Consider the following 16,058-nt stretch of genomic DNA (forward strand, 5'->3'; position numbering starts at 1 on the left):
ATTTTAGCAAATGTTAATGTGGTAAAACTTTTTACTACTTTTGCTTTTTGCGATTTATTGGATGGGAAACAATAATTCTTTGTATGTTATATAGTGCTTAATTTTCAGGTATGTTGAGGAGAAGGATACCTTTCCTTGAGAAACCACACTTAAAATTCACAAGAAATATAGAAGATTGTCCAACTACTTGAATACAGAACATTATTTAAAAATTTTGGAGGAAAGGGTACACCATCTCCCCGACATTTTTTAAGACGAACCGTTTTACATATGCATATCCGCCGTATTTGTACCTATAAACGAAAAAGCAAGTAGTCCGATTTGTTTGAAAGAATTCAAATCTTTTCGAATTTGTTTTCACCACGAAGGATAGGTTGACTAAGTTAACGCAAAATGTTCCTACAAAAACACTTCGGAAGGCGCAGCGAAGCGGGCCGGGTTACGCTGGTTTTCTATAAAAATAAAATTTTGACAAAATTTGCTATAGATGTAAAATTTTGACAAAATTTTCTATAGAAGTAAAAATTTGACAAAATTTTCTATAGATATAAAATTTTGACAAAATTTTCTATAGATATAAAATTTTGACAAAATTTTCTATAGAAATAAAATTTTGACAAAATTTTCTATAGAAATACAATTTTGACAATATTTTCTATAGAAATACAATTTTGATAAGATTTTCTATAGAAATAAAATGTTGACAATATTTTCTATAGAAATACAATTTTGATAAGATTTTCTATAGAAATAAAATGTTGACAATATTTTCTATAGAAATAAAATTTTGACAAAATTTCCTACAGATATACAATTTTGACGAGAATGTCCATAGAATAGAATTCTAACAAAATTTTCTATACAAATAACATTTCGACAAAATTTTCTATAGAAATTAAATCTTGACAAGAATTACTATAGATATAAGATTTTGACAATTTTTATAAAATTTTGACAAAATTTTCCATGCATAAAGAAGTAAAAATTTGACAAAATTTTTTATAGATATAAAATTCTGAAAAATTTTCTGTAGAAATAAAATTTTGCCAAAATTTTCGATAGAAGTAAAAATTTGACAAAATTTTCTATAAAAATACAATTTTGACAAAATTTTCTATAGAAATTCAATTTTGACAAGATTTTCTATACAAATAAAATTTTGAAAAAATTTTCTATAAAAATAAAATTTTGACAAATTTTGCTATAAAAATAAAATTGTGACTAAATTTTTTATAAGTCATTTTCAAGTCAACATATTTAAAAATTTTAAATCGTTTTAGGTCATACTACCAAAGTCCATTGTGGGTAAGTGCAATCTAAAAACATTTAAAACTAAATATTTAAAATAAATATTTAAAACTAAAACTAAAAATTAAAAAAAAAAACTTTGTTGCATTATATATCGGCCACCCTATGCACTTTATTGAACATCGTATGTTATACCAATATTCCGATGACTTGCAAACGAAACTCAAAAGTTAGTGCGCTACCACCTACAAAATACATCACAATGGTGTCGTGCTATGTCAAAGGGTTTCTCCATATTTGTTGTTTTTTCCTCCCAATGTTTCTGTTAATGAAATGTTCGTCGCTTAATTAGTTTCGTTTAAAGAACTCAAAGCCAAGAACCAGCACACAATAACAGGAAGCATTCATACATGAGAGACATATGCATGTTTATACATAAATGTTTTGGTCGTATGGTGGGTATGCTCTCGCACGTATGTTTGTATGAATTTATTGCTCAATACATGAGCACACATGTGTGGTGTATTTCTGGCTAACATTGAAAGGGGTGGGTGAGAGTTGGGGGTGTTGCAACAACCAATAAACACAACCTTCTCATGCTATGGTTGGTACTTCATATCCTCGTGGACCGGATGATGTTGATGGTCACGGGATATGATGGTGATGATGTTGTCGAACATTTGTGGATGCCAGTCAGCTTAAGTTTTAAATGCCTGTCACACACTGAGAACATAAACGCACATACACACACACACATATGGTGTCATATACAATTTTTTTCTCGGGTGTTTTTGTTGTTGTTCTTTGGTAAAGTGTTGCTCTTAAATTGTATTAAATGATTTTAATTCGTTTTGCTTAACTGAGTTCGTTCGTTCGTTTTGTTGTTGTTGTTGTAATTGTCTTATTTAAACATTTATAGGAAATTTCCAGGAACAACAGAAAATAGAATTCATTTCAATCGTTGCTCTTTGACTTAGTTTGAGGGGGAGGGGCAGTAGTAATAGGCTAACGGTGGTGGTATGAAAAAGGCTATGACCCAGCTATGACCGTTTAACATGTTAAAGTACCAATTGAATGGAGTGAGTGTATATATGTTTTTTGCGAACGGGGGTGCTCAATGTTTGGACCAACAGCAACCGATTGTGTAAATAATGTCCTGGTGAATTTTCTATTGTTGCCCAGAGAGAACATGAATATCCCATTAACTTGTGGAAGTTTTTTTGTTTTCATTTTTTTTCTTGCTTTTGTGTTTTTGAAGTGGCAATTGAAGTTTTTCGTTTGGTGATAATGGGTATTTGTGTTACCCTCTCCTCGTTTTCCTTTCGTTGCGGCCAACATCATTGACCTTTCGATGGAGGGATGTTAGCAAAAGTAAAGCTTAAATTGGCATGGGTTATAAGGGATTTTCGAACACGTGTTCTTATGCCAGCACTTATATGTAGATTCGCATGATGTTTTCTCTTCCCCTGTTAGATGGTGAAATTCTGAATTTTTGCAAATATAAAAAGGGTATTTATTTTTCTTAATGAATACTTGATTGAATATTAATTTCTAGGAAAACTTTATAAAATTATACATATTAAGAAGAGTCACTTTTTAAAGGCTTAAAATTCACGCCACTAACACCCAAAGAAAAAATAATTTCCTCCGGAACGAAATTTTAGACAAACGAAATTCCCATTTGATGTAAATTATTTTCTGTAATAGCAGATGAACCCGAATTTAGGGCAAATGATTGATCGATTGTCTTTTATATTTTTTTATTTGTTTGTAAAGAAAATTTTGTTTGTCTAAAATTTCATTCCTCAGAAAAGAAATCTCTTCTCTTCTCACAACTCAACTTTCGAGAGAGGAAATCTACCAAAGAAAACCTCTGGATGATAGGAAGATCCGTAAAAAGCTTAAACTATGCTGGGATGTGTATAAGATTAGATCATAAAATGGCGAACTCTCATCCCTGAAAGATACACTAGGAAACGAAAATAATATAAACAAAAAAATCATAAAATAAAGTTAAACACAACACCAAGTCATAATTATGATACGATCTGAATCCAATTTTCTCATGGGAATTAGAGGGCCAAATGTCAACAGGATCTGATGAAATTTGTTCCGTCATAAGGGGCTTCCGAAGTTAAATGGTTGGGGAGGGGGGATCGTTGTTGTCACTTTATCTTTGTGCCACATTTCTAAATGCACGATGTGAAACGTTGGCCTCCGTGGCCATCTCAATCAAAACCGAGCGAAAGATATATACATATATGGTAGTTTTATGTAAATCTGAACCGATTTTGCCTAAGTTTGACATGCATACCTAGGGTAGTAATCCCACTCTCTGCTCTAAATTTTAAGTAAATCGGAGTGAAATTTCAAAGTACACTGTTCATATGAATCGCAATTGGCCGAAATATAGATATGGGAGCTACAGTGGAGAGTAAAACCGAGTGAATGTTTACCACGTATATATTATTTGGTTAATATAAAATGGTTTTTCAGTCCACTTGCTACAAAATGTATTTCGTGTATACTTTATTTCCTGACAAACAAAAATGAACATTCAGATAAATTCTATACCTATACTTCTCGATTAATTAAAATAAAATACAAGTAATCCTCGATGCACTCAGGTTTGCACTTTTTGGATAATACATTAAAATCATATGTTTTAGTCTTTAGTCCAACGTCTTTTGTTTCCAATTAGACTTTTCACTCGGTTTGGCATACTTTCTTCTAAGGTTTCTATTATTTTTTTTTTTTAATATCCGACCAATTGTGCTGTACTTGGCCCAAGAGCCCATAGATTTTTTTTGGTGTAATCCTAAACGCCTGTGAACCAGTTTCTATAAATTATCAACGGGATTGAGATGGTGGAATTATGGATTTGAAATAAAATTTTGACAAAATTAAATACAGAAATAAAATTTTCCGTAGAAATAAATTTTGAAAAAATTTTCTATAGAAATAAAATTTTTACCAAATTTTCTATAGAAACTAAATTTTAAAAAAAATTCTATAATAATAAAATTTTGACAACATTTAGTACAGAAAAAAATTAGACAAAATTTTCTATAGAAATAAAATTGTAACAATATTTTTTATGGAAATAAAATTTTGAAAAATTTTCCTATAATAATAAAATTTTGATAAATGTTTCTATAGAAATAAAATTTTAACAAAAATTTTTACTGAAATAAAATTTTGTTGTTGTTTTTTATTGCAGCTTAAAACCATACACTGACTAAACTACAAGTAACATAGGAAAAGAGATATGTTTGTTTCGAATTTATTTCGGCATAAGCCGGCTATCAATGTAAAACCTTTTTTCGGAGGGTTCAAGTGTGGTTTTTGTTGTGTTTAATACACTGCCTGAATTTATTCTGATAATTGGTTGATAGTTTTGCTGCAAGTAGAGGATGCTGATGAGGAATGTGGTAATTCCGAAACGTGCGTCCATCCAACCATCTTGCAGTCTATAGGGCTTTGCCCAAATAAATTTGACAAACATTCTTTTCCTCTGTTGGTTAAGCTACACTTGTAGTTTAGTCAATGTATGGTTTTAAGCTGAAATAAAAAAAAAAACAACAACAATGATTAAAGAATAAAAACCATCAATAATAAAACAAAACGAATGAAATAAAATTTTGACAAAATTTTCTATACAAATAAAATGTTGAGAATTTTTTTTTTATAGAAATAAAATTTTGACAAAATGTTCTACAGATAAAAGATTCAAAATGTAATCTCTATAGAAATTACATTTTGAAAAAATTTCTATAATAATAATGACAAAATTTTCTACAGAAATAAAATTTGGACAAAATTTTCTAGAGAAATAAAATTTTTACAAAATTTTCTATAGAAATAAAAGATTGACAAAATTTTCTATAGGCATACAATTTTGACAAAATTTTCTGTAGAAATAAAATTTTGACAAAATTTTCTACAGAAATAAAATTTGGAAAAAAAATTTTCTTAGAAATAAAATTTTGGCCAAATTTTCTATAGAAAAAAAAAATTTAACAAATTTTTTTATAGAAATAAAATTAAAAAATTCTATAGGGATACAAATTTGAAAACATTTTTCTTTAATAATAGAAATAACATTTTGAAAAAAAAGCAGTAGAAATAAAATTTAGACAAATTTTTCTATTGCAATAAAATTTTTACAAAATTTCCTATAGAAATAAAATTTTGACAAAATATTCTATTGGAACAAAATTTTGACAAAATTCTCTATGGGCATAAAATTTCTTAGAAATAACAGTTTGATAAAATTTTCTATAGATATAAAATTTTGACAAAATTTTCTATAGAAATAAAATTTTGAAAACATTTTCTACAGACATATAATTTTGACAAAATTTATTATAGAAATAAAATTTAGAAAAAATTTCTATAGAAATAATATTCGACAACATTTTCTATATCAATAAAGTTTTTATAGAATAAAATTTTGACAAAATATTTTATGGAAATAAAATTTGACAAAATTTTCTATGGAAATCACATTGTGATGAAATATATAGAAATAAAATTTTGAATTTGTAATAGATAAAATTTTGAGAAAATTTTGACCAAATTTTCTGTAAAAATAAAATTTTGGCAACATTTTCTATAGAAAAAAACAAAATTGTCTATAAGATTAAAATTTTGTAAAATTTTCAATAGAAATAAATGTTTGACAACGTTTTCTATCAAAATGAAATTTTGCAAATTAATATTTTTTTGTTTGATAGTTTTTTGGTAAAATTTTCTCCAAATAAATTTTGACAAAATTTTCTATAGAAATAAAATTTTTAAATTTTGAAACAAATTTCTATAATAATAAAATTTTGACAAAATTTTCTACAGAAATAAAATTTGCACAAAATTTTCTATAGAAATAAAATTTTGACAAAATTTTCTATAGAAATAAAATCTTGACAAAATTTTCTACAGACATAAAATTTTGAAAAAAAAAAATGGTTCCTTAGAAATAAAATTTTGACCAAATTTTCTATAGAAATAAAATTCTATAGGACTAAAATGTTGACAAATTTTTCTATAATAATAAAAATGACATTTTGAAAAAAAAGTAGGAATAAAATTTCGACAAATTTTTCTATTGCAATACAATTTTTACAAAATTTCCTATAGAAATAAAATGTTGACAAAATTTTCTATAGGAACAAAATTTTGACAAAATTCTCTATAGGCATAAAAATAACAGTTAGATAAATTTTTCTATAGACATAAAATTTTGACAACATTTTCTATAAAAAATAGCACTTTTACAAAATTTTCTAAAGAAATAAAATTTTGAAAGTATTTTCTACAGGCATACAATTTTGGCAAAATTTATTATAGAAATAAAAGTTTGAAAAAATTTCTATTGAAATAATATTCGACAAAATTTTCTATAGCAATATAATTGTACAAAATTTTCTATAGAAATAACATTTTGACAAAATTGTCCGTAGAAAAAAAATTTGGAAAAAAATTTCTATAGAAATAAAATTTGACAAAATTTTCTATGGAAATCACATTTTGACAAAATATTCTATAGAAATAAAATTTTGAATTTTCAATAGAGATAAAGTTTTGAGAAAATTTTCCATAGAAATATAATTTTGATCAAATTTTCTATAAAAATAAAAATTTGGCAAAATTTTCTATAACAAAAAAATAAACAAGTAAGTTCGGCCAGGCCGAAGCTTATGTACCCTCCACCATGGATTGCGTAGAAACTTCTACTGAAGACTGTCATCCACAATCGAATTACTTGGGTAAAAATAGGGAGCCACCGTGGTGCACCGGTTAGCATGCCCGCCTTGCATACACAAGGTCGTGGGTTCGATTCCTGCTTCGACCAAATACCAAAAAGTTTTTCAGCGGTGGATTATCCCACCTCAGTAGTGTTGGTGACATTTCTGAGGGTTTCAAAGCTTCTCTAAGTGGTTTCACTGCAATGTGGAACGCCGTTCGGTCTCGGCGGTCCCTTGTCATTGAGCTTAACATGGAATCGGGCAGCACTCAGTGATAAGAGAGAAGTTCACCAATGTGGTATCACAATGGACTGAATAGTCTAAGTGAGCCTGATACATCGGGCTGCCACCTAACCTAACCTAACCTACTTGGGTAAATACGTATATAATTAAGTTTGACAAAGTTTTCTGTAGAAATAAAATTTTGACAAAATTTTCTATAGAAATAAAATTTTGACAAAATTTTCTATAGAAATAAAATGTTGACAAAATTTTCAAAAGATTTAAAATTTTGACGACATTCTCTATAGAAGTAAAATTTGGACAACATTTTCTATAGAAATACGATTTTAACAAAATTTTCTATAGAAATAACATTTTAACAAAATTTTCTATAGAAATAAAATTTTGACAAAATTTTCAAAAGATTTAAAATTTTGACAACATTTTCTATAAAAATAAAATTTTGCCAAAATTTTCTATAGAAATAAAATTTGACAAAATTTTCTATAGGAATAAAATTTTGACAAAATTTTCTATAGAAATAAAATTTTGCTAGATTATTTTTGACTCGAATGGAAACCATGATTATGAACCGATATCGACCAATTTTTGTGTGATTGGGGATCGGCTATATATAACTATAGAGCGATATGGACCAATTTTGGCATGGTTATTAGCGGCCATATACTAACACCACGTTGCAAATTTCAACCGGATCGGATGAATTTTGCTCCTCCAAGAGGCTCCAATTTTTGAATGGTTGTTAGAGACTACACGCTCACAAAAAATCGCTTCTGTAACATATACTCCCAAACATATTTTGCTTCAAGCATATACATTTTTGGGTATTGCCCAAACATTTATATGTTTGATCTCTTCCAATATATAATATGTTTGAAAGCATATTGGTCTAAACAATATATGTTTGGGTAGTCTAAGTTCCAAACATTTTGTATTTTTGCATCCAAATTCAATAATGTTGTCTTCCAAAACAACAATATGTTATTATATGAACATATAATATGTTTGGAAGCATTTTGCACCCAAAATTATTATATGCTTAAAAAAAATTCTCAAAATTTTATTTATTTATTTATATATTTACAATCATAATGAATTATGAAAATAAACAGGTAATATAGGTGCTGACAACATAGGTTTTCGACCTGAATGCTCAAAATATTGTTTCTGCCTAAATGTATATTCCCCCACATCTTTCTCACTTCCACGAGATTTTTTAGTTCTTAGCACCTTTTTCTGTAATACAAACATTGTAGAAGAAATTATTCAATTGTATGATTTTTTTTATTTTAATTTTACCTTTTGCCGGACGGGGATTCGAACAGCGGACCACACAGTTTGTAAGGATCAAAGAAGTAGCTGATCAATTGCCCAAGGAAAAATAAAATGTTAATTTTGTAATAACAAGCAACAACCACTAACTTAATTCAATATCGCTCCCTGTTAAATAGCGCTCCAAGCTACTAAACACATATATGTTTATAGGCTATTTCTAAATTAATATATGTTTGCATCCAAGCATATTATATTTACAAACATTTTATGTCCCAAACATAATATGTTCTAGCATATTAACATATATGTCCCAAACATGTTATGCTAGTTTATGAACATTATATGCTTGCACTCAAAAATATTGTGTTTAAAAATTTGTGTTCCAAACATATAATGTTTATAGCCAAACATATGAAAAACAGTCTTTTTCATCCGTGTATATACTAATACCATGTACCAAATTTCAGCCGGATGGGATGAACTTTGCTTCTCTTAGAGGATCCGCAAACCAAATCTTGCAATCGGTTTATATGGGGGTATATATAATTATGGGCCGATGTGGACCAATTTTGTCATGGTCATTAGAGAACATATACCAACACCATGTGCTAAATTTCAGCCGGATCGGATGAAATTTGCTTCTCTTTGAGGCTCAACAAGCCAAATTTGGGGGTCCGTTTATATGGGGGCTATACGAAAACGTGGACCGATATGGTCCATTTGCAATACTATCCGACCTACATCAATAACAACTACTTGTGCCAAGTTTCAAGTCGATAGCTTGTTTCGTTCGGAAGTTAGCGTGATTTCAACAGACGGACGGACGGACATGCTCAGATCGACTCAGAATTTCACCACGACCCAGAATATATATACTTTATGGGGTCTTAGATCAATATTTCGATGTGTTACATCAAATGACAAAGTTAATATGCCCCCATCATATGGTGGAGGATATAAAAATTGTCTATAGAAATAAAATTTTGTAAAATTTTCAATAGAAATACATTTTTGACAAAGTTTTCTATAAAAATAAAATTTTGCAAATTAATATTTTTTTGTTTGATAGTTTTTTGGTAAAATTTTCTCCAAATAAATTTTGACAAAATTTTCTATAGAAATAAAATTTTTATAAAAATTTTCTATATAAATTAAATTTCGAAACAAATTTCTATAATAATAAAATTTTGACATAATTTCTATAGAAATGAAATTTTGACAAATTTTTCTATAGAAATAAAATATTGACAAAATTTTCTATAGAAATAAAATTTTGACAAAATTTTCAACAGAAATATAATTTTGAAAAAAAAAATGTTTTCTTAGAAATAAAATTTTGACCAAATTTTCTATAGAAATAAAATTTAAAAAAAAAAAATTCTATAGGAATAAAATTTTGACAAATTTTTCTATAATAATAGAAATAACATTTTGAAAAAAAAACAATAGGAATAAAATTTAGACAAATTTTTCTATAGCAAAATTGTCACCAAATTTTCTATAGAAATGAAATTTTGACAAAATTTTCTATAGGAACAAAATTTTTACAAAATTCTCTATAGGCAGAAAATTTCTTAGAAATAACAGTTTGATACAATTTCCTATAGAAATAAAATTTTGACAAAATTTTCTATAGAAATAGAACTTTAACAAAATTTTCTAAAGAAATACAATTTTGAAAGTACATTCTACTTTTATAGAAATAAAATTTTGACAAAAATACCCATAGAAATAGAATTTTGAAAAAAATATCTATAGGAATAAAATTTTGTAAAATTTTCTATAGAAATAAATTTTTGACAAAGTTTTCTATAAAAATAAAATTTTGCAAATTAATATTTTTTGTTTGATAGTTTTTTCTTAAAATTTTCTCCAAATTTTGATAGATTAGTTTTGGCTCGAGTTGGGATGCCCCTCACAAGAGTCTCAGAGAACGGAATAAAATCACAAAACGGCAAATTTAAATTGTGTTACAGGGAAATTCCTCTCTTAAGCCCATATCCAAGTCATGGTCATTTTGGACGATTTTGGAAGACACCGATGTACAATGTCCACCTTGCCCCCCCTGCATATAAAGGATCATGTCTGCAATACCAATTTCGTCTGAACAACAAAATGGATTTTTTCGGTGATAAATATCCTCCCAATAATATTGGTGGAATTTGTGAATATTTCAGATCTTGTCTATATGTTTTAATGTGGCATGATGTTCGAACCCCAATATGAAAAAAGAGGCCCCTTGCCCTACCGTCGAGCAATACTAATTGACAAGAGAGAAATTAGCCACCTGTAGTGAATTTTGTTTTTTTTGTGACGAAAGTTCAAACTTTTCGTGAAATAAACAAAAAACAATCACAACAAAAGAAATACGTTTGCAATGACCGTTTTCTGAACGTGAAAGTCTTTGTGTCTTGCCAAGTTTTTTAATAGACTTTGTTGATCGTGGCGAAAATAAGATTTCACTATAAAAACTCCGAAAAAAGTATATATATATATATATATATATATATATATATATATATATATATATATATATATATATATATATATATATATATATATATATATATATATATATATATATATATATATTTTTTTTTTTTTTAAATTTTTAAGAATCTTTGAGCATATTAATAATAGCCAATGTAGTTCATATTAAAATTTAATTTGTAAATTAGATATATTATGATTTAAAAGTGTGCCCGAAAATTCCATACAAATCAAATTCGCACGAGTGTATGTATGTGTGTCCACATCACACCGTTTTAGCCGAGTCAGGGGAAAACCCCAAATGATTTATAAAAGGGAGAAGTAAATGTGGAGAAACTCGTATGATGTGGGCAAACAAAATAAATTAAGATTGAAATATAACATACGATTTAAAAAAAAAAAAATATATATATATATATATATATATATATATATATATATATATATATATATATATATATATATATATATATATATATATATATATATATATATATATATATATATATATATATATATATATATATATATATATATATATATATATATATATATATATATATATATATATATATATATATATATATATATATATATATATATATATATATATATATATATTTTTTTTTTTTAAATTTTTAAGAATCTTTGAGCATATTAATAATAGCCAATGTAGTTCATATTAAAATTTAATTTGTAAATTAGATATATTATGATTTAAAAGTGTGCCCGAAAATTCCATACAAATCAAATTCGCACGAGTGTATGTATGTGTGTCCACATCACACCGTTTTAGCCGAGTCAGGGGAAAACCCCAAATGATTTATAAAAGGGAGAAGTAACTGTGGAGAAACTCGTATGATGTGGGCAAACAAAATAAATTAAGATTGAAATATAACATACGACAAGTCTTATGCACATACACACACACACACATTCATACTCAAACAATCTCACATCTTAACATAAATGATGCCTTGTGAAAAAGCAAAATCACTAAACGACTATACATAAAAATATATCCTTAAGAATAAAGCCAAACAACAGGAAGACAAATGGAGAGTTTACCTTAAACAGTGGTTGTATAAATTTCTGCAAGAAATTTTTTGAAATCTTAAAGTATACCAACGGAGGGATATAATTTATTATCAAGGATGTGATTAAAAGTTTGGACATATATACGATTTTGACCTTCCCTTAAGATTTTTGGTATTGATTGCGAGCCAAAGACGCGGCTTCTTTAAAATCAAGACATTTTTATACCCACCACCATAGAATGGTGACGGGGATATAATAAGTTTGTCATTCCATTTGTAACACATCGAAATATCGATTTCCGACTATATAAAGTATATATATTCTTGATCAGGGAGAAATTCTAAGACGATACAAGTATATACGGTCGTAAGTTCGGCCAGGCCGAAGCTTATGTACCCTCCACCATGGATTGCGTAGAAACTTCTACTGAAGACTGTCATCCACAAACGAATTACTTGGGTTGCGGTAACACTTGCCGATGGCAAGGTATCTTAAAACTTCCTAACACCGTAATATATACCACATAGTCCATACGTGTCACGAATTAAAGTCCTTTTCGCTCTAGGACGCATAGTATAGGAGATATGGGCAAAAGCAGTTTTTCATATAAAAATTTCAATTATTTTAGGATTTGTGTGGATTTTTAAATTTTTTGGGGGTGCTTACGAATTAAAGTCCTTTTCGCTCTAGGACGCATAGTTTAGGAGATATGAGCAAGTTATATAATTAAGTTTAAAGTTTCTATAGAAATAAAATTTTGACAACATTTTCTATCGAAGTAAAATTTGGGAAAAATTTTCTATAGAAATAAAATTTGGAAAAAATTTTCTATAGAAATAAAATTTTGACAAAATTTTCTATAGAAATAAAATATTGACAAAATTTTCTATAGAAATAAAATTTTGACAAAATTTTCTATAGAAATAAACTTTTGACAAAATTTTTCATAGAAATAACATTTTGACAATGTTTTCCATAAAAATAAAATTTTGGTAGATTATTTTTGGCTCGAGTGGCAACCATGATTATGAACCGATATGGACCAATTTTTGTGTGATTGTGGATCGGCTATATATAACTATAGACCGATACGGACCAATTTTGGCATGGTTATTAGCGGCCTTATACTAACACCATGTTCCAAATTTCAAGCGGATCGGATGAATTTTGCTCCTCCAAGAGGCTATGGAGATCAAATCTGGGGAACGGTTTATATGGGGGCTATATATAATTATGGACCGATATGGACCAATTCTTGCGTGTTTCTTAGAGACCACATTCTAACACCACGTACCAAATTTCAATCAGATCGGATGACTTCTGCTCCTCTAAGAGGCTCCGCAAGCCAAATCGGGGGATCGGTTTATATGGGGGATGTATATATATATAATTATGGACCGATGTGGACCAATTTTTGCATGGTTGTTAGAGACCATATACTAACACCATGTACCAAATTTCAGCCGGATCGGATGAAATTTGGTTCTTTTAAAGGCTCCGCAAGCCAAATCGGGGGATCGGTTTATATGGGGGCTATATGTAATTATGGTCCGATATCGAGCAATTTCGGCATTGTTGTTAGAAATCATATATAAACACCATGTACCAAATTTCAGCCGGATCGGATGAAATTTGCTTCTCTTAGAGCAATCGCAAGCCAAATTAGGGGTCCGTTTATATGGGGGCTATACGTAAAAGTTGACCGATATGGACCAGTTTTTGCATGGTTATTATAGACCATATACTAACACCATGTACCGAATTTCAGCCGGATCGGATGAAATTTGCTTCTCTTAGAGCAATCGCAAGCCAAATTTGGGGGTCCGTTTATATGGGGGCTATACGTAAAAGTGGACCGATATGGCCCATTTGCAATACCATCCGACCTACATCAATAACAACTACTTGTGCCAAGTTTCAAGTTGATAGCTTGTTTCGTTCGGAAGTTAGCGTGATTTCAACAGACGGACGGACGGACGGACATGCTCAGATCGACTCAGCGTATATACGACCCAGTATATATATACTTTATGGGGTCTTAGAGCAATATTTCGATGTGTAACAAATGGAATTACAAAGTTAATATACCCCCATCCTATGGTGGAGGGTATAAAAGTGTTGTTCCACCAAGACAACGCACCGAGCCACAAGTCATTGAGAACGATGGCAAAAATTCATGAATTTGGCTTCGAATTGCTTCCCCACCCACCGTATTCTCCAGATCTGGCCCCAGCGACTTTTTCTTGTTCTCAGACCTCAAAAGGATGCTCGAAGGGAAAAATTTTAGCTGCACTGAAGAGGTGATCGCCGAAACTGAGGCCTATTTTGAGGCAAAACCGAAGGAGTACCACCAAAATGTTATCAAAAAATTGGAAAGTCGTTCTAATCTTTGTATCGCTCTTGAATGGAACTATGTCGAATAATAAAAATTAATTTTGACAAAAACATGTGTTTTTCTTTGTTAGACCAGGGACTTATCAGCCAACCTGTTATGCATGCCAAAAGCTGGTCGCAGAATGCTGGGGGATGAAGTCATCCCTCTTTCACTGGCTTTTTACAGCGGTTATAAGACCAGGAGCTACCTATGGATGCCACGTCTGGTGGACCATTACGAACCATCAGAATTATATACAGAAATTCAACAGGATAAAGAGAACGGCTCTGATTTATATGACTGGCTCAATGAGAACGATGGCCACTGCGGCTGTGGAGTTATTAATGGGGATTTGCACGCTTGATCTGCATATTGGGAAGACAGCTGAAGTGTTACTCATGAGGCGGGTTTGGATTTGCTTGGAAACGCGGTCTGCAAGCAGACGGAACTTGTTTCTTTAGTTGGGCAACACTTAAAGACAGACTATGTTGGCGATTCAGCATGAATATGGGGGCAGACTGGAAAGAAAGGCGCATACTTTTTGGGGATCTAAACATTTGAACGGATGGAGCAAGGTACGACCAGAGGTTTTTACTGCGAAGAGTTAGGAATCAGGGAGTCATGTTTAAATGGATTTTCAGACGAAGGTATTTGCTATTGCCAAAGCTGCGAAGGTCCTGTTAATGAGGACGATATTCAGAAGCGCTATGTGCTTCTTCATAATGAGAGCATAACGTCGAAGGTAGTCAGCTGTTGTCGTAGAGAGCTTAGGGTTCTCACTGAACAGCATAATGTTACTCTGTGCTGGGTAACTGCACATTGTGGAATAAGCGGCAATTAGAAGGATGATGTGTTGGCAAAGGAAGGTACACGAGGCATGGATCGTTACGGACGTTCTTCCCCCGCTATCTTTTTATACTCATAGGGTCAATGGGAAGGTCAAAATCAAGTAAACTTTGTTATACCCTCCACCATAGGATGGGGGGTATATTAACTTTGTCATTCCGTTTGTAACACATCGAAATATTGCTCTAAGACCCCATAAAGTATATATATTATGGGTCGTGGTGAAATTCTGAGTCGATCTGAGCATGTCCGTCCGTCACGCTAACTTCCGATCGAAACAACTTCCGAACGAAACAAGCTATCGACTTGAAACTTGGCGCAAATAGTTGTTATTGATGTAGGTCGGATGGTATTGCAAATGGGCCATATCGGTCCACTTTTAAGTATAGCCCCCATATAAACGGACCCCCAAATTTGGCTTGCGAGGCCTATAAGAGAAGCAAATTTCATCCAATCCGGTTGAAATTTGGTGCATAGTGTTAGTATATGGTCTCTAACAACCATGCAAAAATTGGTCCATATCGGTCCATAATTATATATAGCCCCCATATAAACCGATCCCCCGATTTGGCTTGCGGAGCCTCTAAAAGAAGCAAATTTCATCCGATCCGGCTGAAATTTGGTACATGGCGTTAGTATAGGGTCTCTAACAACCATGCAAAAATTGGTCCATATCGGTCTATAATTATATATAGTCCCCATATAAACCGATCCCCCGATTTGGCTTGCGGAGCCTCTAAGAGAAGCAAATTTCATCCGATCCCGCTGAAATTTGGTACATGGTGTTAGTATATGGTCTC

At 30.3% G+C, this 16,058-nt stretch overlaps 1 long non-coding RNA gene across 1 annotated transcript in view; it reads left to right on the forward strand.

Annotated features, from left to right (window-relative positions):
• Positions 1-1,282: 1,282 nt before the first annotated feature.
• Positions 1,283-16,058, forward strand: part of LOC142228772 (uncharacterized) — a 212,051-nt gene continuing 197,275 nt past the window's right edge. Inside the window, exon 1 of the long non-coding RNA XR_012720265.1 lies at positions 1,283-1,305. This is a non-coding gene — a long non-coding RNA (uncharacterized LOC142228772). The remainder of the gene's footprint in view (positions 1,306-16,058) is intronic.

This window comes from Haematobia irritans, chromosome 3, assembly GCF_050003625.1.
Source record: "Haematobia irritans isolate KBUSLIRL chromosome 3, ASM5000362v1, whole genome shotgun sequence".
In the NCBI taxonomy this organism is placed as follows: Eukaryota; Metazoa; Arthropoda; class Insecta; order Diptera; family Muscidae; genus Haematobia; species Haematobia irritans.